Below are 26587 nucleotides of genomic sequence, written 5' to 3'. Positions count from 1 at the left end.
GAAAAAATTTTTTTGGCCCGTGCATACGTTCAAAGTTGGCAAAAATTTGTAAAACTTCCTTTCCTGCACTTCATCTGGATAAAACAGTATCATAATGGATGAAAAAAATTGAGTGAAGCTTCAAGCGTTAAAATGCGTTTTTTAATATTTTTTAGACCATTTTTCGCAGAGATACAGCGATTCCATCGCTTAAATTTAAAAGATCTCAAACCTTTTCGTTTGTGTATAATAATTTGGCCACCCTCTGTATGTAATAGCTAGCAAGGTGGGTAGCTTGAAGTAGGCAGAATTTAAAATAGAACGAACTTTCACCTATAAAATTAAATATAATCCACTCGATCACTCTGATAAGCTCGTGATCAAGTGTATTAGCAGGTCGTGAAAGATTAATGAATACTTCCTTCTCTTTTTTAAACGAATTATTCGTCGTGGAGGGAAAAAGGGAAGAAGCTAACGCCGGATTGATCAAAGCTGGTCTATCACAGCTGAATTGTGACCCGAACGTCAGAGTTCGGAGCTAATTGGTGTCCACGTGCAGAAATGGAAATTCGTCCGGCAAGTTTTCGAGGGTTTTCTATTTCCTCCGCGGATTGCAGCCGGGAATTTCGTAATTGAACGCGGGCACTCGGTTTTAGAATGTCCGAGAGCTTCCGTAAATAATGCAGCTTGCGGCAACGCGGGATTGCGACACTGACCTTCGATCAGCGCATCGTGGACTCGGGCTTGAGAAAGCTCTCGAACGCCACGCCAATTTTTCGGCCGATTCACGAGACGCGTTAAGGCCCTTTCCCACGAGACATTCCTCAGTCCTGCAGTCTGACTTGGGGGGAATATAATTTGCAAAAATAAAGATCGAATAAAAGGCAATATTTGAAGCGATGAATTATTTGAATTACCTGCTGGATAGTATTTTGACTGCAATTTATTTGAGGAAGAAAACAGCAACGGGCAAAGCAATTAACCGGCTGAATTTTAGATATGGGGAAGCACAGGAGAGAGGAGAATGCAGAGAACTAATCCAACAGAGTTTAATTGGAGAGAAAAAAAAATGAAAGTAATGAGAAATAGAGAAAATCAGAGAGGAACAGTGAAAGAAGCGCAATATTCTCTTATAACCTCCCTGTGTGCCCCATTTAAGAATTAAACGCGGTGTACTCCCACTTCCGCTAGATTTGCATCGAAAACTGTTGACAGATGCGACCTATCGCGGGAACGCACGTAAACGCAGTCGTAAAACTGCAACCCATAATGCGACCTTCGCTCGTCGCATGCTCACGATAAGACAATTTACTGCACGCAGACGGTAAACGCCGATCGATGCCAAAAGTTAAACTTCCGATTCGCCGTTACGCGACTCTCCGTCGCGCTTCATCTTCCCCGATGTCCCCGATTTCGCTGGCAGACGTGCTGGTCGCACGTTTGCGTGCCCCAAACTGCTCCACACATCGATGGACCAAATTCTTACGCGGCAAACAATGCCAGAGGAGCACCATTACGCATTTGCGGCGCGGTAAATTCCGAAACACAGAGTGCGCAAGTCGGTTTCCCAGTTTAAAGCTGCTGTGCAAGAGGGGCCCTGGCGGCCACCAAAGAAAAAGGGAAAAGGAGATTGATGTAACCGCGACAAAAGAAAGAGCTTTGTAAAATAAAGAAGACTGCATTTTATTACTTAAATTGCATTAAGGGGCTATGCCTACCTGTGAGGTCCGAAGACACAAGTATTTTTGGAATTTTTTTTTTAAATCTTGAAGACTTTTTTTTAAATAAACGATTGCGTATTCGAAAGTATATATTTTAAAGTCCTTGTAGTTTTTTTTGCAATGCGATATCTAAATAAATAATGGAATTACAGTGCGCACTCGTTATAAGCTCGTTTCTACCATGCGATGTACGCCCGGCGACTCTCCCCACCATTTCTTGGAATCCTTCGGACGAGAGTGAGGGAACCCGAGAACGAGCGAGAGACGCTCCTTTCATTTTCTCTCGCTCGCTCTTCGGTTTTCTCACTCGCGCCATTAGCCGCGCGGAATAGTGTCCACAACACGCCGTACGCTCGCCGCCAGCCACGTTCGTCGAGCTTATAACGAGTGTGTACTGTACTGACCATTTTAGCTTTGACCTGGTTCATCAGAAATAAAAAAAATCGACCTTTAGTTAGTACATTAGATTATCTAGTCCTTAATCGTGGCTTTTTCATTTCCGTTGTGTAGTTTTTATTTTACAGATGAAAAATGATGAAAAATGAAAATGATTCTGTGGCGAAAATCGATACTTTTGCTACGAGAAGCCGCTATTTTGTAGCAAATTAATTTTTCAAGATAATGGACGATTAAGGACTAGATAATCTAATATACTAATTAAATTCTCGTGAATTTTTTATCTCAGGTCAAAATTAGAGTCGTCATCGCAAACTACTGAAGAAAAAATCGCTGCCAGGAGATCGCTGATATTTCTTTTATTTATTTATATTTTCCATCGCGAAAATTACTACAAGTAGTTTAACATGTACACTTTCGAATGCACAAAGGTGTGATTAAAAAAGCCTTCAAGTTTTTCCCCCAAAAATTCCTGAATATACATGTTTTTCCAGACCTCGCAGGTAGGCATAACCCCTTAAGAATATTTTCATCCCTCCAAATCGGCTCACCCGACGATTAAATCCTGAGTGCGCCACTATTGGGTGCAATAATTATTCCTGAACGCCCAGAGAATGACCTAACACAGGAATTAAAAATTAGAAAACTAGCGAAGAATCTACGTCCACTGCAACGCTGGCATTCGACTGAATTGCACGGTAAAACGTGCTTGTTTGTCGGGGCCATTGATTGCCCGGGACCCCATGCAGCAGAGGAAGAAGCTTTCGCGATTGTTTATCACGGAGATTCTTCTAACGACGCCCGGGTCTTAACGGCGGAAGGGAAGCGAAAAAGTTTCGCGGTTCGGAGTTCATAAGTTTTCCTATCAGCCAGACATGCTGGCTGACGACACCCCTTCCGTGGCAACTTGCGATGGAAAGAAAATTGATAGATTCCAACTTAATCGTTGCCAGCTCGCAGTCTCGAGCGTGGCAGTTCCAGCACGAGAATTAAAGTAACGCGATGGAGGGATGTAGAAGGTAGCGCAGAACTTGGTTCCTGATTTCCAATCGAATCGAGGAAGTTGCACGGAGAATAAACACAAATTTGGATGCTTACGTAGGGAAGTGTAAAATACGGAGCTTTCTTTAAACTATTGTCTAAAAACTCTGCCAACATATAACCCACGTTTCAAGTTTCTTAAGGGGGGAGGCCTACCTAGAAATTTTCGAGAAATCAATTTTACGATTTTTATATTTTCTTGAAGAAAGCAAGGCAGCGTGGTAGACAGAAGCAGGTTGGAGTTTTGGAAGCGGCAGCTGATGCAGAAGGATTATATGGACCCGGAATCGATGACTAAGTAAGTTAAAAAATTAATTCTCTATTTAGGTGTAAACTAGACCCAAAACTTTAAGGGGGGAGCCCTATTTAGGACGCTAGGAATAAGGTGCTTCTTGGGAATTTTTTTTCTGAGAAACTGTTGATCGGATCTTTCCCAAACTTTCAGGGTATTTTAGTTCACATTCCAGCAATGAAAATTAATTTTTTCGTTACAAAGTGTTCGGTAGAAATGGAGATATATGAACACGTTCGTTAGGACACTGCGCGCCGGAGTTGCAAATTTGCGATTGTAATGGTGGCCCGAATTCTTCCCTGAAATAAAAAAACCAAGGATTTTCTTATTTCTAGTACAATTACATTGTCGACGAACCTAACAAACGGGAAAAAAGTTCAAAGTTGGCAAATTGGTGGGACTTGAAAAAAAAGTTACGATTCTGCTCCAAGATATTTCGTACTATTTATGAAAAAATCTCACTTCAATTTATTTATCAAAGTTATAGGTCCATCGACAATGTAATTATACTAGAAATAAGAAACACCTTGGTTTTTTTATTTCAGGGAAGAATTGGAGCCACCATTACAATCGCAAATTTGCAACTCCGGCGCGCAGTGTCCTCACGAACGTGTTCATATATCTCCATTTCTACCGAACACTTTGTAACGAAAAAATTAATTTTTATTGTTTGAATCTGAACTAAAATACCCTGAAAGTTTGGGAAAGATCCGATCAACAGTTTCTTAGAAAAAAATTCCCAAGTATCACCTTATTCCTTATAAACGCTTTTTCCTCAAAATCAGTGTTTCAAAGTCGGTGACGCACATAACTGAAAAATTATTGAACCGATTTGCTCGAGGCTTTGCAGGCTTATTTTGCGTTTAAAAATCTAAGTGCTATTGGAAGCTTCTTCTTCTTCTTGGCCTAGATTTCTTTTTTACACTGGAAAAACGAGCGATTTTTTGCCAAATATCCATCGCCTGTAACTCACAAACCTTTCAATACTTTTTACCACAAAAAAATACTGAAATATCGGCAAGATATACTCTTTCCAATGGACTAATGTTTAATAATAAAAGTTTACCGGTTCTTCTAGAAAAAAATCCCAAAGAAGCACGTTGTTTTGACCGTTTTGGGTAGGCATCTCCCCCTAAAAGAAGCGACAGATGAATAAACTCGAAAAAATTCAATAAATCAGCTGGGAATGTTCTACATTAACAGCAGAATATAGCGGTGCCACGTAGGAATCACGAAAATGTGAGAACCTCCAAATGCAACACCTATAATCGGTGAAACATTGTCCAACTAGGCGTTCAATATTCCGCGAGGTTACCGAAGAGCAAATCGAAGAACGCCAAACAGCGACACTCCAGGTTTTAATGAAGCAAACATTAAAGCAAGCTGCGTTTGCGCGACAGTTGATTGCGTTGCTGATCACTTTCTCAGCGGCGCCATTTTAATATCAGCGTTCCTCGATCAAAGGGACTTCGTGTTGTTTCTTTGAATAAGCTTTCTCGTGTTTTTGCACAGCGGCTGGTTAACGAGGTCGACTTCTAACGAAGTCCATCGCTTCAGGATTGAAAAAGTTTCGGGTCGAATTTCACCAGACGTTCCATCAAAAAGGCTGATTTTCCTCGAGGGGACGTCTATCTTTTACTCGGAGCAAGTTCTTACTCGGACAGACATTTTATTTTCCTTACTCTTCTTTTAATTGCACTGCAACTCCAGACCGGCGAAATGTATTTATTTGGACCGGGGAAAATTTCATTAGTTTGATTGCCAGAAAAGTATAAATATATCCTTGGAGTCTCTTTTTTTTTAAATCAGTCCCACGTTGAAGTTTGCCGCGCTCGCACCCCTGGTATATTTCTCGTAAAACTCCCTCGCCCCTGTGAGATTTCGACCAAGGAGCAAACGTAAATTAAGACGCAAATAAAAGGTAGCAGAGAAACAATTATTATCACAATTATTTCAAAATTTGAAATCTAGCCTCAGAATTTCTGAGATTTCAAGAATAAAAAGGCAAATCATGCTGACGATTCTATGGGAAAGCACGAGCTACGCCACGATGAAGCCACGTTCCCCATCTTCGTGGCACAAAATCCCGCCAAAAAGCAATCGCGATTCGACACCTATATCGTCGTTTCGCGGAGCAATCACGCGGGCAGAATAAAATTAGAACGGATGAACCATGCGTCGCGAACACGCACGAGATGGGGGTAATGATTAAATTCCATTAGTAGTCGGAGAATGTGATACAGGCGGTTGTAACAATACGGGGGCATTTAACCGACAATAAAGCAGAGACTTTTGGGAGTCGCGCGACCGAGACACAGCGAAATTGGAAATTTCAAATTCGCCCGTGTGTTCGGCTGCTGCATTGCAGTTTCCTCTGTAGGGCTGCGATCGATCTAATGCGCGCGGTGCATAAGGCCGTGCACCCCGTTTCGGTGCATCAGCAGCCCTGTACAGCGACTGATTTTCGGTTGCGTTGGACTTTTTCACGCGGGCGGAGGGAGGGACGTAGCCAGCTCGTATGGTCATCGTTTAATTGAAAATTCTGGACTAGTGGCTCCTCGATTCCGCTGCGAAAGGAATTTCCCGCGAACGCTCGATGGGACTGCGTGGGCAGGACACTCGGATAAATGGAGACTCGAAATTCAGGGCTTGAGGCAGTCCGCGGGGGTGGTGGTGTTTATTGAGAGAGATTGGGGAAAAACGTCGCGTAGTTTTGACAGAAGGAATGACGAAGATCGAGGAATTGGGATGTCGCGTTGATTCGGGGACTTGAGAATTTGAGGGGTTGGGAATTTTGGGATTTGCTGAGGTTTGGAAGTTTGGAAAGTTTAGACAGTTTTGTGTCTTTGGTGGAAAGGAAGGTGGAGGATGTTTGGGGCAACTGGAGGTTTGAAAAATTGAAGATCTGCTGGTCCGGGAATTTTCCAAAGCTGGCAGCTTCGAAGTTTGGGGATGATACGAACGTTTGACGATTTGTAGATTTAGAGATTTCAGAGCTCCGGAATTGGGGAATGCGGAAGCTCGTGGATGTAGAAAATCGAATATTTGAACATTTTAGGATATGGACATTTATCGATTTCAAAGCTTGGGGGTTTGCAAACTTAATTCTTTGCGAGCTTGGAAGCATTCAGATTTAGAAATTTGAAAATTTGAGGAGTTGAAAGCTTCTGGATTTATAAAAGTGAAATAGTAAAGAATCCCAACTCAGAAGTGAACACTTCAAAATACAACGACCAGTACCTTCCTTAAAATTTTTTTAAAAATCGAGGCACGCTGCATTAAAATTGATCAACAAACAATTCCATTACGTACGTTTCCATTTGAAACGTAGCAAGTGAAATTTGAGGGGTGCTTTCGCCCCCCAAATATGCAAACAGGGCAAAACAAAAAAATACGTAGGTAGGTATTCTTTATTTTTAGGTCCTCCAAAAAATATCCAAGAATAATACTAATAATACTGTACCCCTATTTTCAACCTTCGATTTCTTTTGCTCTCACCCCCTTAATATGGTTCCATTACATAAAAAAATAGTCCCTGAAAAGGATTATTGCAATCGAACAACAGGTAAGGTTGCCTACCAGCCCTTAAAGTTTAGAATTCGTCAACAGTTTGGATTTAAAGAATTTCTCAAAAATGGTAAGCCCTATCGAAATTTTGTTCAAATAACATTAAAAGAGCGTTCAATTTTCTACAATTACTGTTGATATAATTTTTTCGTGCTTCCAACCATTTTTAAGATAATAGCGTTTGAATATAGAGAAGTCAGCGCTTCACGCGCGTATAGACAATACGTCACACCTTACTGGGGGGACGCGGGAATCTGTATATTCAAACGCTGTTATCTAAAAACTGGTTGGGCGCACGACAAACTTATATATACAAAAATTATAGAAAATTGAACGCTCTTTTAATTTTATTTGAACAAAATTTCGATAGGATTTACCATTTTTGAGAAATTCTTCAAATTCCAACCATTGATAAATTCTAAACTTTAAGACCTGGTCGGCGCCCTTTCCTTTCGTTCGATTGCAATAATCTTTTTCAGAGACTATTTTTTTATGAAATGGAACCATAGTAGGGGGTGAGAGCAAAAGAAATCGCAGGTTGAAGATAAAGGCCGCCCTACTGTGCCAATGCAATCGCATTGAAGCTGCTATGAAATTTCAGGAGCAATATTATAAAACCAGAGAAACTGTCGTCGGAAACAAAACAAAATGTATAACGAAGGGAAGCTTCCAGAGACGCGAAGTTGGCGGAACAAGCCGAGGCTGCGTGGGATTGTCGGAAAGGAGGGAACTCTGGAAAGCAAACAGTTCCCAATGAGATGCAACGGGACAGATTATTAAAGATCACGTTCGAGGGCCCAAGCCCCGTCGCCGTTCCCGTTTTTCCATATCATGAAAACGTGTCCTCGGTCGATTTAATGACTGCCGGGAGCGTAATATTCTCGCCGATGGCCAGGAAATGGATTGAACGTGGAAACCTTGAGACACTGCAGCCGAGTGACGCCGTCGTCGGTTATGCAAGAAGCCACCGGAAGGATCGTAAAACCGGAAACCGTCGTTCCGCGGGAAATTTTTCTTTACCCTTGGTAGCCTGATTAATTCCGGCCGAGATACCGGATCGCTGACGAATTTGTATTCTTTCTCGTTCTCCGAACGGGAATTCGTAAAAATGCTCACTCCACTTCTGCGGATCTCTTGCTTCCAGTTGGGGCACACAGTATATGCTTCCTCCTTTTATATTGGAAATACGGAGTGGATGTGTTGTTACGTCGCTAGAAAACAGTTTGATCAAGCTAGTCTACTTCCGAGATGAGATATTTGGAAATTTTTGTTTCAGGAGTTTCGTGGTTTTCGGAGTGCAAAGTGGGACGACGGGGAAGTAACAGGAATGCCTAGCTAAATGAAGGATTTGGTAAATCAGAAATGTGAATTATTGGGATTTTTGGAAGCCCCCGAATTTATAAACATTGAAATTTGAAGATTACAGAATTATTGGTATTACGGCGTCCAGCGCTAAATGAAACTTTTCAAAGGTGGTACTTGTTTTTTTTTTACGCCGAACGGATACACCGCTAACGGATTTTTATTAAAATTCCGTGCGCCGGGGTGTAATTAATTGGACCAGCCGCCGCGAAATCAAATGCCTCGTTCTTTTCCATCCTTTATTAAATTAAATACGCGACATTTCCGTCGGCTGACTGACATTCGTTCCGTTATTCAGACATCTCCCTGCTGTTTATTGCGCCCTAACCCAACGGGGCCGTGAATCCTCGTAAATCAGCCGCGGAGTTTGTTGCCTCTGAACGTCGAACGTCTCGGATTTTTATTCGATTCGCAGCTAACAAGCCTATAGGGGAGGAAAATCGAATACTCGTGCCGTAAGGGAAGGAAGTATCAAAGTTTCAGTGCCGAATAGAGGGCTCTGATTTTTCTACGATCAATCCTTCGTAACAGAATGGAACAGCACGTGTGCGCGAAGGGTAGTGAAAATGGGGTCTGAAGCTACTTTCTTTGGATTTTTTTGTGGACAGTCTCGTAACACGTATTTTTGCATTTAATCCTGACGATGTTCACTGATTCGGAAATTAATTGGCAAATTTCTCGTTTAATTCCTCAATTGCGATACCCGCTGTTTTTATATAGAAGTAAGTGTTACCGCAGAATTGAATACAGGCTTTTCCACTTGATGGAAATTTACGAGTCGAGATTTCACGACGGTTAAACGAAGAAGCCACGCAATAAAAGTTCCAAAGATCGATCCGACTACGCTCAACTATCGCCGAGGCTTTAATAACGTTCCCAACTTTCCAAGTTCTCCGGCGTGCATAATTGTATCGATCGAAACGTTGAAGGCACGGGTCGAACGATGCACGAAATTATTAGTTCCCGACAATTCCTCAGTTTCCATAGTAGCATCGGGCTTCGTGTTTCATTTAACTTTCCCCTTGCAGGGTGTTCAACGAACTTCTGCCGAATAATTTTGCCGAAGAAACCCGCGGAATTCGTTAAGGCAATTGGCGAATTCGAGGAGGATTATAGAAGCTTATATAGTTCGAAAAGAAAGTTCCACATAGTTTCCCTTAATTTTAAACTTTTGTGAGAAAGAAGCAGCAGATCCCCATTGAGACCGAGATAACTTTAGCAACAGCGTCTGACACCCCTCGGCATGATTTTCCCGCGAATCTAGCAGACTGAAATATGACACAGATCCAGCAGGGAGTAGAGTAACAGAGTTGCGAAATAGGTGCCAGTAGGACAAAAGAAAACGGCTAAGTGTAACGTTTGCTAGCTTCGTCACTGATACCTCATCACTGTGAAACAACCTCAGTCCTCCCTCAAAGCAGTACAATTTACACCTACAAGCGTCTAATAGTATCAACCTCAGCTACGAATGCCTTGAGGATCTGATTTTCCCGACACCATCTATCCACCAAATGAACAAGGGTATCCAGGGGACACGGACTGCTCGTACACAGGACCAAATCCCATGATCCCTCATGAACACGCCGCTAGCAAGGACATCGTCCACGTCGTCGTCTCAGATTTGATGCACCGTGGCTAGTGGTATTCAAATGTACTCGAAGATTTTCAGTATTCCTCGGTTTGCGTTATTAGTTGGGTCCGCTAGTTCGAGCTAGAGCAACATCAAAGTGGGATGCTGTATTGTATTTGTCAGGGGAGAGATAGTTTTGAGGTACTGCGCCTGGTGGCAGAGAGGGGCAATATTTGTATGTAAGTAAAATTTGGAGAAAGAATAAAAATTAGAAAAATTATTCGTCATGTGTCGAGTACAGTTATTTCTTTTATTCGTCGAACGTTTCAACTTCAGCGTTGAATACATTTTTCAGCCTTAACTTTAAATTCAACTTTAACTTTGACATTAACATCAACGTCAACTTTAACTTCGAATAAATTTTTCAGACTTAACTCTAAGTTCAACTTCAACTTCAGGATTTAAGATTTAAGATTCAAGATTCAAGATTCAAGATTCAAGAATCAAGATTCAAGTTTCAAGTTTCAAGTTTCAAGTTTCAAGATTCAAGATTCAAGATTCAAGATTCAAGTTTCAAGTTTCAAGTTTCATGTTTCAAGTTTCAAGATTCAAGATTCAAGATTCAACTTCAACTTCGAACAAATTTTTCAGCCTTAACTCTAAGTTCAACTTCAACTTCAACTACAGGATACAAGATTCATGATTCAAGATTCAAGATTCAAGATTCAAGATTCAAGATTCAAGATTCAAGATTCAAGATTCAAGATTCAAGATTCAAGATTCAAGATTCAAGATTCAAGATTCAAGATTCAAGATTCAAGATTCAAGATTCAAGATTCAAGATTCAAGATTCAAGATTCAAGATTCAAGATTCAAGTTTCAAGTTTCAAGTTTCAAGTTTCAAGATTCAAGATTCAAGATTCAACTTCAACTTCGAACAAATTTTTCAGCCTTAACTCTAAGTTCAACTTCAACTTCAACTACAGGATACAAGATTCATGATTCAAGATTCAAGATTCAAGATTCAAGTTTCAAGTTTCAAGTTTCAAGTTTCAAGATTCAAGATTCAAGATTCAAGATTCAAGATTCAAGATTCAAGATTCAAGATTCAACTTTAACATCAACCTTCAATAAATTTTTCAGCCCTTACTTTAAATTCAACTTTAATTTCGAATAAATTGTTCAGCCTTAACTTAAACTTGAACTTTATTCGACAAATAAATTCTCGTCGATTAAATAAATGAACTTTTTTCGTCAAATAATCTAAAGATAAAGTAACTTTTATTTGATCCATTATTAAATTTAAATAATTCTTTATTTACTTACTGCCCAACTCTGCCAGATGGGCCATGGGTAGTACCTCCCTTGTGTCGATCTAGGATTTCATTCGATTCGAGCCATACCAAGAAACCGAACAGTGCTTTCCATCCCTCGATTGGTCTTGATGGGTCAAGCAGCCAATGGAGAGACATTGCGTCTAATTTTCTGTTGCACAGCGTTCCAAGAGAACGCCCGCGACAAGGAGCCACGAAGCGCCCTGTCACCTTCAAACACCTTGATGGAGTAACGGCTAGATTGGATTACTAGCTGGACATTTCACTCGGTTCTGAGTGTGGACACCAATCTATTTCAAGGGCGTAATAGTTTTTCCTAGCATCTGCTACGAAGTCCGGGAATCCTTGGAACATTCGTTAGGGATTTTGAATGGGGAGCCTGTAGATAGGAAAGTGAACGTGGAAATGTTTGAAAAGTTGGGGTTTTATGTTAATGAAGCTTGCAGTAGATGTGCCATTTTTGAACGATGAAGCCCTTTTTTTCTTTGGCTTTAGTGGTGCTTGTGTTTCTTAAAAGTTTATTTTACTATCATTCGTCCACCCATTCTATTCATATCTACAGTTGCTATCTTAGGACGTCTGTGACAGGTACTCACTTTGTTATGTTTTAGCTGGAAACGACGAAGCACTTAAAGTCCTTTTTGGAATCCTCGAATTGCCTGTGAAAGGAGAATTATATTTAAAACCATGACTGTAAGACATGGGAAGTAAACTAGAATTTAAATGCCAAAATTTAAATATTGATACTGGCTTCTAGCAGAGGAATTGCAAAATTGTTAACTTGAGGCTTCTAGATTGCAAAAGCTTCTCTGACTCTTCTTTATCAAAAGCATCACTCGAGCAGAAATTTAAAATAATTGAGGAGTTGAAATGGTAGACGATGCGAGTGCCAAAGAAATTAAAAATTATTAGTTTAGTGGAAGAGTATGTAGATATATATATTCCATGCTAAACACGGTGGTGAACGCTGTAAGTGCTAGAATAATTCATTTTAGTTTCATAAGCACCAACCGTGGTCGAGAAGAAAATACTGAAAACTTTCGTTTCTGGCATTTACATCGTTTACCGTTTCAGCTCCTCAATTAACAGTGACTGGCTGTTACGAGTCTTATCACAAGTGGTCCTGCCTTCTTTGAAAACCCCTCTTCCATCGTTACCACGAGGATCACCCTATTTCAAGGTATGCTGGAGCTTGCAAAAAACTCGAGAAATACGTTCTCAAACTTTTGCTCATAAATCGCGATTTGTTACAGTTCCCTCGCGAAACTCAGCCGACGTGAACACCAGTCTTAATAGAATTGTCTTCCTCGCCGGCATAATATTTTATTATTATTGCCCTTTACGAGGGTTCTAAAGGCAACTCCATCGGTTTATACTACATTATTATGCTCCCCCTTCGGGCACAAGAGGGAGCAGTAATTATTCATAAATTACACAACGCCGCCTTTTAATCTACGTTTCTTTACCATCCTCGCAAACTGTAAATTGCTGTAAATATTTATTTCATCGCTCTGAAACTCGCGCGGCCCAATTTTCTCCGCCACACGATTGATAAAATGATTCGCATCCAGCTCACTTTTGCCAAGAACAGTGAGCTACAGATTTCTGCAATATTTTCCCCGCACTAATAATAACAGAGGTGTAATTGATAACGTGTTTATTCGAGCGATGCAGTAAAAAGGCACCCACAATTTGTCCCCCGCGTTTCGCAACTGCGCGTAACGGGTACTGTGAATCATTATTAACTTATTAGGTGAATGATCCTGCGCAGAAAAAAAATGAATTTCAAAAAGGTAGCTTCAGCCTCGATAGCTTTAATATCTTCGAATATCACTTTTCTTATCCGTTCCACATACTTCGCCAGCGAGCGAGCACGCAGCTTTAATGATTCCTGCACACACGACCACTTTGCTGCTCGGGCTCATTTTTCATTTACGGTCTGGCGAACGTTAGAGCAGTGTGCACCCCCCTCGTTTAGCTCCGCGAGAGTCAACATTCTGGCAGAAAGGATTCGCTGCATAAAGACAGGACCCCCGGCAGTGGAATGATCGTACGACTCGCTGGGGAAGCAGTTAATCGGGGAAAATCAATCCGCGAGCGAAACAATCGCTGTTCCCTGTGAATCGCTCTGAATATCGATTGCTCGGTGAATTGACCTCGTGCCGCCGCTGCACGCGAAGGCTGCTGGAGCCTCCATTTGTAAGTGTAATTTCGAGGAGCGAACCGAAATCGTTGGGGATGAGGGGGACGAGAAATTCGTCGGTGAGAGATTTTAAGGCGTCCATTACTGAAGCTCTTCGGCGATCGAAATTCGGGGTGCAGGGTGGCTTCTGTTTGCTCTGTGTTGGAGGCGTCAGAAATTAAATTTGCAAGGTGTGTCGAAGTGGGGGGAAGTAACGAAGTTTCCCTTTTCGAAAGGTGTCGTTTGATGTAATTCAGTGGGTCAACGTTGCTGGTGGTTAAAGTCGTGGAAATTATTTCTAATTCTTTCTAAGCTCCCACCCTGCTCTTTGAAGGTTCTTGTCAGAATTCTTGTAATATTAATCCGTGTACAGGGTACCTGGTTGAAGGGGTCTTTCCACTGACACCCTTATAAAGTACAGCTGTTTGGAGCTTTTGTTTTGTCACAAAAAGAGGGTGTTTATTAAATTAAAGTTTTTCTGTTTATTAATCTGTATTTTGAGTATACTAAAATTTTTTTTTTTCGTTGTTTTCGAGGGACCTTGTATCTGCGGCGATGGTATCAGGGAGGTTTGTAATCAGTATGACTGTCCCTATGGCCCGAACTAGAATCACAAATTTTCGTTGTTATTTTTGCGTCGCAGAATGATTAAAAAATTTAGCTAATTTCGATAGTTCAACTTTGGAGGTCCGCCATTTTGTTAATTCTTCATCAATCTGATTACTCTTAGCCCCTGCCATAGCGACAGTCATACTGATTACAAATCTGTTTGGTTTCTTTGCTTCAGACACTCGGTCCCTCCAAAATCGACCACGCAGTCGAGGCATCTGTTATTTTACAGCGCGTAATACAGCAATTTATTCTGGGGCAAGCGAGCATTAAAAAAATATGAAAAAATTATTTTTGTATTCCCAAAGGACGTGTTAACAAATAGAAAAAAACTTGGATTTAGTAAACACATTCTTTTTGTGAGAAAAAAAATTACAAACAGCGGTACTTTATCAGGGCGTCACAGTGGAAAGACCCCTTAAACGTGTGCACTCCATTGACAGTTTTCTAAAGTTAGAAAACTTATCCATTATTTATCGCCAGCGATTGTAGTACCTCGTGAATGGCTATTTGGCTGGTTGAATGCATTCTTCGACTATAGACGACATTGGGCAGTACTGACGAGGATTATAGAAAGTACCGCCTTGAACTTTATATCGTAGTATAAGCAATGCTGATTATAGAAAGATAGAAATGACCTCGAAACATCAACCGCTAATCGCCCTTAAAATTGTGGAAGTACCTAATCGCCGGAAGCAGGATAGCTGAACATTTCTCTGACATCTCAAAATATAAGAATGAAATGTGGAGATCGTAGTGTTCCAGATTTAGAGATTTAGAATTTTAAATTTGATTTTCTAGACCTTGAATTTCTTCAGGAATATGGGATTTAGAATTCGAGCCACTGCTGCTAAGATTTCTTTAGAATCCCAGCTTCCATTACTAGAGCTTCTCGAAGAATTTAAAGATTTCGCATTCGAGTTACTACCGAATTACGATTTCCTTTGCTATTACTTCCAAGGTGCCAGCACACCCCATTCAAGAGCAGAGGACACAGAATTCCAGTCACCACTCCTGCAACTCGCCCTCAAACCCAAAATACCAAATTCAATTCGCTGCTACTAGAACTGTTCTAGAAGTATCGCATTTAAGTTCCTTTTGGGTTGGATTGAAGGGTGACTAATAGTTCATACCATTTTCACGCTTTGCAATACTTTACTGTGGATAAAACACGCATTTTAAGACCAGGTAACCTGGAAAATATTAAAAATTAAAGGAATTACAAAGCGTCAAAGTGGGCGCTGCGCAACGCACGCGTTAAAACGGTGAACATCGCAAGTCGACAACGGATTGATATTTTTAGTTGAAACTTTACCTAAACCTGCAAAACACTCTTCTCCACAATGTGGAACTGTGTTGAAAAATTTAATAAAAACTCACGGTGTTATACAACAAATATCAGCTTCGAAGGATTTTACTGAAGTAATCCTTTGATAAATATTATCTTAAATATTGTTAAAGTTACGCGATCTTATTGAGCCATTTCCCCATTGTGGAGAAAAGTGTTTTGTTGGTTCAGTTAAAATTTCAACAAGAAATATCAAAAATAAAAAAATTGAGTCTTAAACCGAAACCTCCCCTTAAAATCAGTTTCATTATCCCTAGCAAGTGTGTCCGCAGACGTTTTGCCAGAGTGGAGGAGGCAACTTTAAGAAACAGTGAAGTTACCAGGCGACGATTGGTTGTTCATTTGACCCCATTTCGTAGCGCGAATTTAATTAAAAAATGAAAAATATCCTCTTCATTCTAAACTTAATGAAAAATTAGTTTTCCAAAATAAGCCAGCTCCCCCTGCGGACGCCCACGACCCCTAACCCTACCTGAGAGACAAACTTAAAACTCAGAACCCGTTGCACCCAGCCCTAAAATTTCCCGCAGTCCCTTCGACACCGGAAAATTAAGAATTCCACCCCCGACTGCAAGCGAATAGCACAGATCAAGAGGTTAGCCTCGCGATACGCTACCACGGTGCTCCAGCCCTGGCATTACGAGCGAAGGAACGCGACCTTCAGCTTCCCCGGCGATGTTCGATTATTACCACCGCTTATGCAGGCATTTTCTCAAGAACACGGAATTAGTGCGCCGCCGTGCGATCAGTAACGACTGACTGACTGACCGGCAATAAGTGAGGAGCATTGCACACCACCTAGATCATTGTTCACGCTGAGCGGAACAGCCAGGACCTCGGCGCTCAGCCACCACCTCGCCGCCGTCCTTTGTCTCATCCTTTCGCTCGCCAATGAAATTCCCCGGGTATTCAATATTTTACCCCCTTCCGAGGACGCGTATCTCGCGAACGCGACCACCAATAATCAGCCAATGGTATTCTTGCTCTATTACGGGCGAGTGGGTTCATTGATTGACGTTCGTTATTCCTCGTTTGCGAACCCGGCCGCGGGGGAGGGGGGCGTACAGATTAAAAGAGGGGTGGGCACTTATTGCCTCGACAAAAGATGGGGAGCGATTGTTCGCGAATAATACCTACCCTGATATCTGCCGTTATGCAGATCAGCTTTCATATGTTGCTGATATTTACAATAAAGCGATGCACTGTTCGGAGTAATGTGTATTGGGTGGAACGGTCCGGATTTATGAGAACAAAGTGGGCTCCGAATGAACTTGAAGCTGCGTTTGAGGGATTTCTGACGAGTGGTATGTTATCCCGATTGCTTCCAAGTTAATTTACTCAGGCTTCGAGGATTGCCACTGCATTCAGCCTACCCTCGAATTGAAATTTTCTAAATCGATTTTTTTTTATTTAATTTGGTGGTACGTCATCTCAACAAAGATCAGTTAAAATTTGAAGCCAAAGTTCGTAGCGATGTAGAGTCTGCAGGTATAGCAGTGACCCGTTCGTATCTACAGCAGCTGAACTTTAAACGCGCTTTTCTCGAAACACGTTTTCTTCAATCTACGGAAGCCTTAACAGATAATCGACCGATTTCAAAAGTTCTTGCGGGGTTTCGTTCATTACTAAATTCTCCGTGGAAGCATCTATGATGGTAAAAATTCCGCAAGTGAGGAACTTTTTTTGTATCCCGCGGACAGCCACAGCCACCAACAGTATTAGATAAAATTTAAAAAAAAAAGAAAATTTGTTATCTTTAAAGATGTACAAATACAGCCCATAAAGTTTTTTGACCCTACGACGTTTACTATTTTTTTTTCTTAAATAAAATCGTAAAAGTAACCTATTTCTGGAGTGATTTGATGGGGGGAGGGGAGACACCCTTAATGTGGAGTGTTACTGTCTACAAATCACGCAATTATTCGGCAAGCTGTAGAGAAGATATCAAAGGTGGTCCACTCGCTGCTGTGACTTTCAGTGGGAAGATGATGTACGCCCACGTGTAACTCGGAAGCACAGAGGAGCTTAAGATAACGCTGACCAGAGCTGGGGATGAAATCGAGAATTATATTCAGTGGATCCAGGTTCAAGGTCCGAGACAAGTAATACACGCCAAACAGTTCAGAGAGATTGATAGCTACGTAAACTGCGAAATACATCGTCGTCGCAGAGTACATATCGCTTAAACTGTAGTGATCAAGAATTAGGTACCTACTCTAAGAATTTCTAGGAAAATAGCGACAGTTCAAGGCACAGATCCCCGAATTTTTCGTGGATAAGCTGGTGTCTGTAAGTCTGTAGCTCTTTAATATAGACTTTTGTTATTTGAACCTTGTCTGTGTGTAGAGGTCTGTCGATGTTTGCGTATGAGTGCAGGAAACTGATACTACATAATCCCTGGATCCCTCCTCGAGAGTGTTTTCCATGCGAGTTCTTTCCTGTAACTGCTGCTGCACCGAATCTTACCGAAGTTCTTACCGAAGTTCGTGAAATATGAGTGGGTGTAAACTTCCTACCAACTATTTTTGACTAAGTTCTCGGGTGAGAAAGAGGAAGTTCCTGGTAGGAGGTGTCTGCTGGTTGGAACGGGAATAGAATGGGAACAGCGAGAAAACCTTCGTTTAGAATTTTGGTGATATTTGCAATTGGACAACCGCTCTGAAATTATTTTAAACGTAAACCAAGTTGTTTCGACTATTAGCGAACCTAGGTGCGCGCCTGACCCTTTGCCCGTATCAGAGCTACGCTTCCCGGCGGCAAACTAATGGCGACGGGAACTTTGACTGGCTGGGAGAATTTGAAAGAACTGTAACAACAGTATCTCCTAGCACTAATTTAATAATAACAAATATAAAAAGAACAATAACTTAAGACGCGGATATATACAATGGACGTGGTAATAATTTGACTTGACTGCTCCCGTAAGCTTTACAAAACGACTCTACGAGAGCTGGAAGACGATTGGGTTGGTCTCTCAGAACGAGGAATCCCAAAGACTCTGCGTGGGCGGTGTACAAAGTTGAGTGGCCCTAATTTATACGGTCGAATTTTTTTTGTATTTCTTTCTTCTCACCCCCTAGAACCATGCCACTTGATAAAAAAATAGTCCCGAAAAAAGTTTATTGCAATCGGACAAAAGGGAAGGGTGCCGACCAGGGCTTAAAGTTTAGAATTCATCAATAATTTGGATTTAAAGAATTTCTGAATAATGGTAAGCCCTATCAAAATTTTCTTCAAATAATATTGAAAGAGCCTTTAATTTTCTACAATTACTGTATACATAATTTTTTCGTGCTTCCAACCATTTTTTAGATAATAGCGTTTGAATATAGAGAAGTTAGCAGTTCACGCGCGTATAGCCAACACGTGACGCCGTACAGGTGGGACGCGCGAAGTGCCGATCTCTCTATGTTCAAACGCTATTATCTAAAAAATGGTTGGAAGCACAAAAAAATTATATGTACATTAATTGTAGAAAATTGAATGCTCTTTTAATATTATTTGAACAAAATTTCGATAGGGCTCACCGTTTTTGAGAAATTCTTCAAATTCAACCCATTGATGAATTCTAAACATTAAGACCTGGTCGGCACCCTTTCCTGTTTCCCGATTGCAATAAACTTGTCCAGGGACTATTTTTTTATGATTTGGAACCATATTAGGGGATGAGAGCAAAAGAAATCGCAAGTTGAAAACAAGGGCCACCCTAGTACACAGCTTGCTAACTAAAATCTGTGCTATCATTGGTGCAACCCAGCCTAACCCCCGTCTAGAGCGTCGACCCAACACGTTCCCCAGTAATTAGGGAAAGGGAAGAACCGTCGTGGGAAACCGGCAGCCACCGAGGACCTCTGGCCCATCACCAGGCTCAGGTGGTTCTCGTCACCCAAGCACAATAAGGCCTTCGAAATCGGGCGCGACGCCAGGAAAACCGGCGCCTTGAAATATGAACATATTTATCTAGAATGCGAGACAAAATATTCTTTCTACGAACGGAATAGTGAAGCGAGTGACCACTGTTGTTGATAGCAGCAACGTCGTCTTTCCACCTGAACACAAAGAATAACTACAAAGTTCTACTACCTCCAAGAATATTTCCCGTGCTCCCCTTCTCCACTGTACATGTATTTATTCGATTGCATCAATTGGCTGAACAAGTTCCCTATCAATTACTGATACCACAGACCCTCGTCCAGCCATCGATTCCTTCAGACAGATCCTACGTCCCAACACCGATAGCCCCTTAGGCTGAGAGTAGGTCAGCAAGGTAGCTTTAATGAAGAACCTGTCAGCACTTCTAAGACTAAACGCCTCTTCCTTCTCCACACTCCAGGCGGCACTTTCCAAAACTTCCGAGCAAAAGTCACTTTTCTTTCAAACACTGTGCGCTTCGCCAGACCTGGAACCTGAGAAGTCTTCATCACCTGCGGAACCCCTCGAAGCAGTACAATTTACACCTACAAGAGTCTAATTGTCTCAACCCTAGCTACGAATACCTTAGGTATCTCATTTTCCGCACACCCAGCACCCACCAAACGGACAAGGGTCTCCAGAGGTCAGAGACTGCGCGTACACGGGACCAAATCCCATGATCCCTCATGACCGCCCAACTATCAAGGACAACCTCCACGTCGTCTCAGATTTGATGCACCATGTCTATCGGTATTCAGATCTGCTCGATGATTTTCAGTATTCCCCGGTCTGCGTTATTAACTGAGCCGGCTACTTCGAGCTACAGCAACATCAAAGTGGGACGCTATATTTGCCAGGGAAGAGATAGTTTCGAGGTATTAGCCAGATGGACAGGCTTCTGAGGAGCTTCTAACAGATTCCCTTGGATCGATGGAGGATTTCATTCGAGTCGATCGATTTCGATAAATTAAACGGCGCTTCCCGTTCGTAGATTGGTCGCGGTGGGTCAAGACCGAGGACCGAGGGACACCGGTGTCTAATTTCGCGTCGCTCGGCGTTCTAAGACGACGGTCATGGCAGCGTAGCTGCGATTGACAGGAAAGAGGCGTTTCGACGGCGATCACGTGACACGTTGACTGACAGCGTAGGAGTCGATAACTCGGAGGATGTGACTTGGCTGCACGGGGAAAAATCGATTAACGGCGATGACAGGCCCGTAACACGCGAGTAATCCGCTCGCGGCGTGTTTACACGCGATACGTCCATCGGAAGGATGCATTTGCATGCGAACGGAAGGAAAATCCCTGCTTCCGGCTTGATTTGAAAGGTATTATGCCAGCGACCAGTCCAGCTTCTGAACACCTGTTATGATTCCATCGGGTTCGCAGCCACTTTTTTCTTGCTTTCGGAAGAACTGCGGTTTGGGAATTAATCGTTCCTGATCTGGCGCGGGGATTATTTATCGTGTGGGCCATGGAAGAGAATTTAAGGGGTCTGTGAGAGAGGATTTGATGTATTATTGGTCTGTGAATTCTCAATATTTCTTTTCTAAATTGCCAGTTTTGATGATGTGTCACGTTGTTGGGCTTTCTACTCTTAGTCGCGCTCAAGCTTCCGCAGTCCTTTTTTCTCAAGGTTTCCCATTTTTCATAGAATTCTATTCGTCAAGATAAATAATTTCCCAGAGTGTAATATTCCTCAGGATTTCCCATTTCCTAAAATATTTCACTCTTCAAGTATTCCCATTTCCCATTCTTCAAGATTCTCCATTTCTCAGAGTATTCCATTCTTCAGGATTTCTCATTTTCTAAAGTATTCCATTCTTCAGGATTTCCTATTTCCCACAGTGTTCCATTCACCACTATTTCCCATTTCCCACAGTGTTATATTCGCCAAAGTTTCCCGTTTTCCACAGTATTCTATTCTTCAACATTTCTGATTTCCCAAAGCGTTTCCATTTCTCAGGATTTTCCATTTCCCACAGTGTTTCATTTACCACTATTTCCCATTTCCCACAGTGTTCCATTTACCACTATTTCCCATTTCCCACAGTGTCCCATTCACCAAAGTTTCCCGTTTTCCACAGTATTCTATTCTTCAACATTTCTGATTTCCCAAAGGGTTCCCATTTCTCAGGACTTTCCATTTCCCACAGTATTCCATTCACCACTATTTCCCGTTTCCCACAGTGTTCCATACACCAAGGTTTCCCATTTTCCAGAGTATTCTATTCTTAAACATTTCTGATTACCCAAAGTGTTCCCATTTCTCAGGATTTCCCATTTCCCAAAGTGTTCCCATCTCTCAGGATTTCCCATTTCCCAAAGTGTTCCCATTTCTCAGGATTTCCCACTTCCCAAAGTGTTCCCATTTCTCAGGATTTCCCATTTCCCAAAGTATTTCATCCTTCAAGGTTTCCCATTTCCCACAATATTCCAATCTTCAAAGTACACCATCCTCGAACCTTTCCCCTTCTGCTTACCTGTTTCCCAGAATATTCTTCATATCTCAACCTTATCCACCCTCCAATACTCCACACTTCCCTACCCCTCCCCTATATCCCAACGCGCCCCTGTTCCCCAAAGTAACCCTCAATTCTCAAAAAATCCCGCCTCCACAATCATCACCGCCTCAGAACCCTCTTCCAGAATCTTTCAAAACCCCTAATCACTTTATATTCTCCTCCCAACGTATCACAGGAATCCCCAAACGAGATCTTTTCCTGGGTTCAAACGGAGAACAGAACCGACAGGGTGTCTTCTCCCTCCCAGCATTTCCGAAGTGCTCATCTGCGCCGATCCGAACGGTAATCGGCCGATTAACGAGGGAACATTGGCGCGTCGTGGAAACGTTAAGTCCCAAACGATCGTCAATCCAGCTTTATGGCGTTTCGGCAGCGTCGCGTTAAACGCGCGCTGAAGAGGCTCGGTACTCGTGGAATTTCGAAAATGACCCCACTTCTATCAGCATCGAGGTTTTTAGTCCCCCATTCCCCCCTGTTATCAGTTAACGCAGAAATACGGGTACGCGCGAAACGTCACTAATGCTTCATCCGGATTACACGCTTCGCGAAATGCTTTCCTCCTCGCATAAAGTCCTCCTCGCTTCCCCCGCGAACTATCTCGTTATTACATTCCAGAGGTAGGATATTTGTCATCTGGAATTTGGATTATATTCGATTGGAGTGAACGCAGTTGCAACTTGAGTGTGCTCTCGCTAGGTAGTTACTTGTGCTTAGGTGCTGCGTCCTCTTTCAATCAACTCCTCCGAACGCAGTAGAAACGATTAATCAATAGAAACAGAAGCATTTTAGACACGAACAATTTGTACATTCTAATATACTTTATTGCAAGGAACCGTCGTATTTTTCAAGTTGATACAAGGAAGAAGATACCTACTGTCACTATTATCACATCCCATCTTTCTATACGATACTGACACTTTCGTGAATGCACTGTAGCTACTAAGGGGTTATACCTAGTCAGCTAGCGAAAACGAACGCGATTTTTCGGGATTTTTGTGGAATATCTGCTATATATTTTTTTTACAACTATTCGCTTATTTTAAAAGTACATATATGCAGCAACTCTCTGTAATTTTGTTGTAGGAAAACATTAAAAAATAAACGAATAAGAGCCATTCTCGTGAAAGCTGTTTTGATATCGGTGAGGAAGTTATTTCGGAAACCGCTGCATCGATTGGCCTAAACTTTTGCAGACTTCTTTTATACACCAAAGACTACTAGATGAACGAAGGATTTTTTACTTTAACAAAAACTCTATTTTTAATTAACGAAAAAGGAACAATTCAGACATGGAAAAATCGTAGTTTCGCGTTAAACGGCCGCCATTTTGTCAAAAATCAACTTTTCGAAAAACCCTTCGTCCATCTACTGAATTCAACCATGTATTAACAGAATCTTTTTGAATTTCTAATTTTAGATGATCCGGCTCAGAGAAATCGTGCTCACCGCACAGTGGCTTTATCAAAACAGCTTCCGCGAGAATGGCTGTTATTCGTTCATTTGTTAATATTTCTTTATAACAAAATTACTGAGAGTTGCTACATATATGTACTTTTAACATAAGCGAATAATCGTAAAAAAATATACAGTAGATATTCCACAAAAAAATCCCGAAGATCGCGTTCTCTTTCGCCAGCTGACTAGGCACAACCCCTTACTGATATTTTAACAATTAATCTCATTTTCTTTCTGATTTCGTTTATTTTCATTAACGTGTCCCTTTCACGACGTCCAATGTCCCAGTTAAGACCAACCTAGTCGTGAAAGGGACATTTTCGACTTATTTGTAAATCGAAGTTTTTCTTGTTTTCTGTTATTATTAATGAGTTTGCAATATATTTTTATTGAATGGCAATAAGCATACTAAACATATTATCAGAAATGGACGCTGAACAAAATTGTCCCTTCTATAGCACTCCTCGCCTACGTGCCGCAAGATTGAGACATGAAGAATTCACGATGCTGCTTTGTGTAACAACGAGAATATTTAAGCGCACAGTGTTCCAACAGTTCACTCTTACAAATCAATTTCAATTACCACTTCAAGTCGCCCTCGTCATTTCCCCTGTAATCTTCGAACTCGCCGTCGATCGCTGGCCACGGTACCTACCCCAGAAACTTCCCACCGAAGCTCGCAGTTCGGCATTCAAAAATCCCCCGAGTCCACAGCGCTCCCCAGAAATTGCAAGCTGCAGGGAAGCTGCGCGGGTCAACAGGAAATTACTAGCGTCGTAACTGTGTCAGATTGCAAGAAACTGGAGACTTTGCACCTTTCAGCAGCCAGGAGGAGTTCGACTGCCATGCCGAAGCTGTAACGTCGCCCGGGAACGAATGAAACGGACGAAACTTCGGGCTTCCCGTGAAACGATTACGTCCCTTGTCCTGGCCCTTTGTCCGATAACCGTATTTGCCCAGCCTCGAGCAGTCCATTGTCGACCTGACTTGCTTAATTTCAGCAGCGATTACCACTTCGTTTCCAAAACGGATCTAATGCCCGTGGAATCGTCAAAGGGGAACTTCGGAACAAGGAAACCGAACCGGTGGCAAAAGTTTCCTCCAGCTGTGGATCTAGCGTTCACTCCGAGTCACGTTTATAGAATTCTTAATCTTTGCTTCCGGAATTGCCTTCATCGTTCTACGCGCGGATACATTGCGAAGCGGGAACTCTTTCCCTTGGTAGTCAGATGCTTCAAGGGAACTGAGAGAGGTGGAGAAGTTAGCATTAGGAAAAGCACATTTTCGCTTCATTAGGTAATTGTAAGATTGGAAACTCGTCATGCTCGATTTAAAAAATCTGGAAGATCTTTGAGAAATTATGAGCAAGAAAAAAATTATTATTACAGGGGCCATTATTTTTATTAGATACGTTGTTTACTTGAATATGCTTATATAGTGTGGTAAGTGTAATTCAAAGTTTATTATACATGCGAAGTACTAGTTTCGTTCAGAACAGCGGGTTGCGGCAAGGCTTTCAGGCGAGGGTGTATCTCTGTCGATGGAAGGACAGAAACTATTCCGCCCTGAAACAATTTTACACGCATAATTTAACTTGCGGAATGGTGTCTGCAGGATTTATTTTCGTAGATTCTGGTTCGTAATTGGATTATTCGCTATTTTCGGTCCGACCACTTAGTCATCGGTGCCGTTCGTTATTATCCTTTCAAATAAACAGCGATCAGCCGCGAGTCCCGACGAATGCAACCGTCGACCGCGAAATGGCTGGAACTTTAAAGACCGCAGGAACGCGAGCGTCGAAGAGGCGCTAACACTTCCACCAGCGACTGCTCGTTTTATTATGACCTATGACTATTCGATTGGCTATTATTCACTTGAGGGGAATACCCACTCTCTGCTATGTATGTAGTATGCACGCGGGCCCCGTGAATCTTCGTACGAGACGACGTTCCATTATGGTGGATGGAAGGCAGTAGAATTTCCTTCGGCGATCGACCGTTCTGCGACGGATATGGTGATGCTCTGTGAGGGGGCACGGGAAATGGGAAATTTTGAGTGATGGCGAAACTTAAAGCATCGATATTTTGGAGATCCAAAGGCTCCGAGGGGGAACGCTTTGGGGAAATTTGGACGGCAGTGGGGTGTGATCGTGAAACGGAGTTGGAGGGTAATCGTGCTACAGATGCTACCAGTTGGAAAATTTTCAAGTTTCAAAAAGGTTTAATTTCTAAATTTCTGTGTCTCGCTATTTTGGAGGACTTTAAGTTCCTAATTTCTCAGGTTTCCTCATTCTCCAATTTCTACTAAGTTTCTGAGCCCCCACGGTTTCAAGTTTTCAAGTTTGAGCTATAAAATACTCAAATTTCCAATTTCCTAAGTTGCTAAGTCTCTAAGATTTCAAGTTCTCAATTTTTGAGCTACCAAATTCTGTAATTTCCAATTTCCTAAGTTGCTAAGTCCCCAAGATTTCAAATTTTCAATATTTGAGCTACCAAATTCTGTAATTTCCAATTTCCTAAGTTGCTAAGTCCCCAAGATTTCAAATTTTCAATATTTGAGCTACCAAATTCTGTAATTTCCAATTTCCTAAGTTGCTAAGTCCCCAAAATTTCAAGTTCTCAATTTTTGAGCTACCAAATTCTGTAATTTCCAATTTCCTAAGTTCCTGAGTCCCCAAAATTTCAAGTTCTCAATTTTTGAGCTAGCAAATTCTGTAATTTCCAATTTCCTAAGTTCCTGAGTCCCCAAGACTTCAAGTTCTCAATTTTTTAGCTATAAAATTCTCAAATTTCCAATTTCCTAAGTTGTTGAGTCCCCAAAATTTCAAGTTCTCAATTTTTGAGCTACCAAATTCTGTAATTTCCAATTTCCTAAGTTCCTGAGATCCCAAAATTTCAAGTTCTGAATTTTTGAGGTATAAAATACCCAAATTTACAATTTCCCAAGTTCCTGAGTCCCCAAAATTTCAATTTCCCAATTTTGAGCTATAAAATTCTCAAATTTAGAATTTCCCAAGTTCCTGAGTCCCCAAGATTTCAAGTTTTCCATTTTTGAGCTACCAAATTCCCAAATTTCCAATTTCCCATGTTCCTGAATCACCAAGTTTCCAATTTCCCAATTTCTAAAGCACCAATTTCCACTTTCCCGAACTTCCAAATTCCCAGATGGCCAAACTCGAAAATACGTGACCTCGCAAAATCTGGAACACCAGAGGTTTATTAATTCGTCAGAATTAATTCACAAAACGCCGTATTTCGACAATTCCAATGGTATACTAGTACGAAACGTTGCTCTG

General features: G+C 41.6%; 1 protein-coding gene across 4 annotated transcripts in view; it reads right to left on the bottom strand.

Annotated features, from left to right (window-relative positions):
• The window catches only part of LOC143375949 (octopamine receptor beta-2R), a 93846-nt gene that overhangs the window by 47270 nt on the left and 19989 nt on the right, over positions 1-26587 (bottom strand). For 3 of the 4 annotated variants that reach the window (XM_076825654.1, XM_076825652.1, XM_076825655.1), the window contains exon 2: positions 11859-11921. The exons of the other annotated variant lie outside the window; for it this stretch is intronic. The gene's annotated coding sequence lies outside the window, so the exon portion shown is untranslated. The remainder of the gene's footprint in view (positions 1-11858; positions 11922-26587) is intronic. 4 annotated transcript variants of the gene reach the window in all.

This window comes from Andrena cerasifolii, chromosome 13, assembly GCF_050908995.1.
Source record: "Andrena cerasifolii isolate SP2316 chromosome 13, iyAndCera1_principal, whole genome shotgun sequence".
Classification (NCBI taxonomy): domain Eukaryota; kingdom Metazoa; phylum Arthropoda; class Insecta; order Hymenoptera; family Andrenidae; genus Andrena; species Andrena cerasifolii.
Note: the sequence above shows the minus strand (reverse complement) of the source record. Positions and strands in the feature narration are given on the sequence as shown.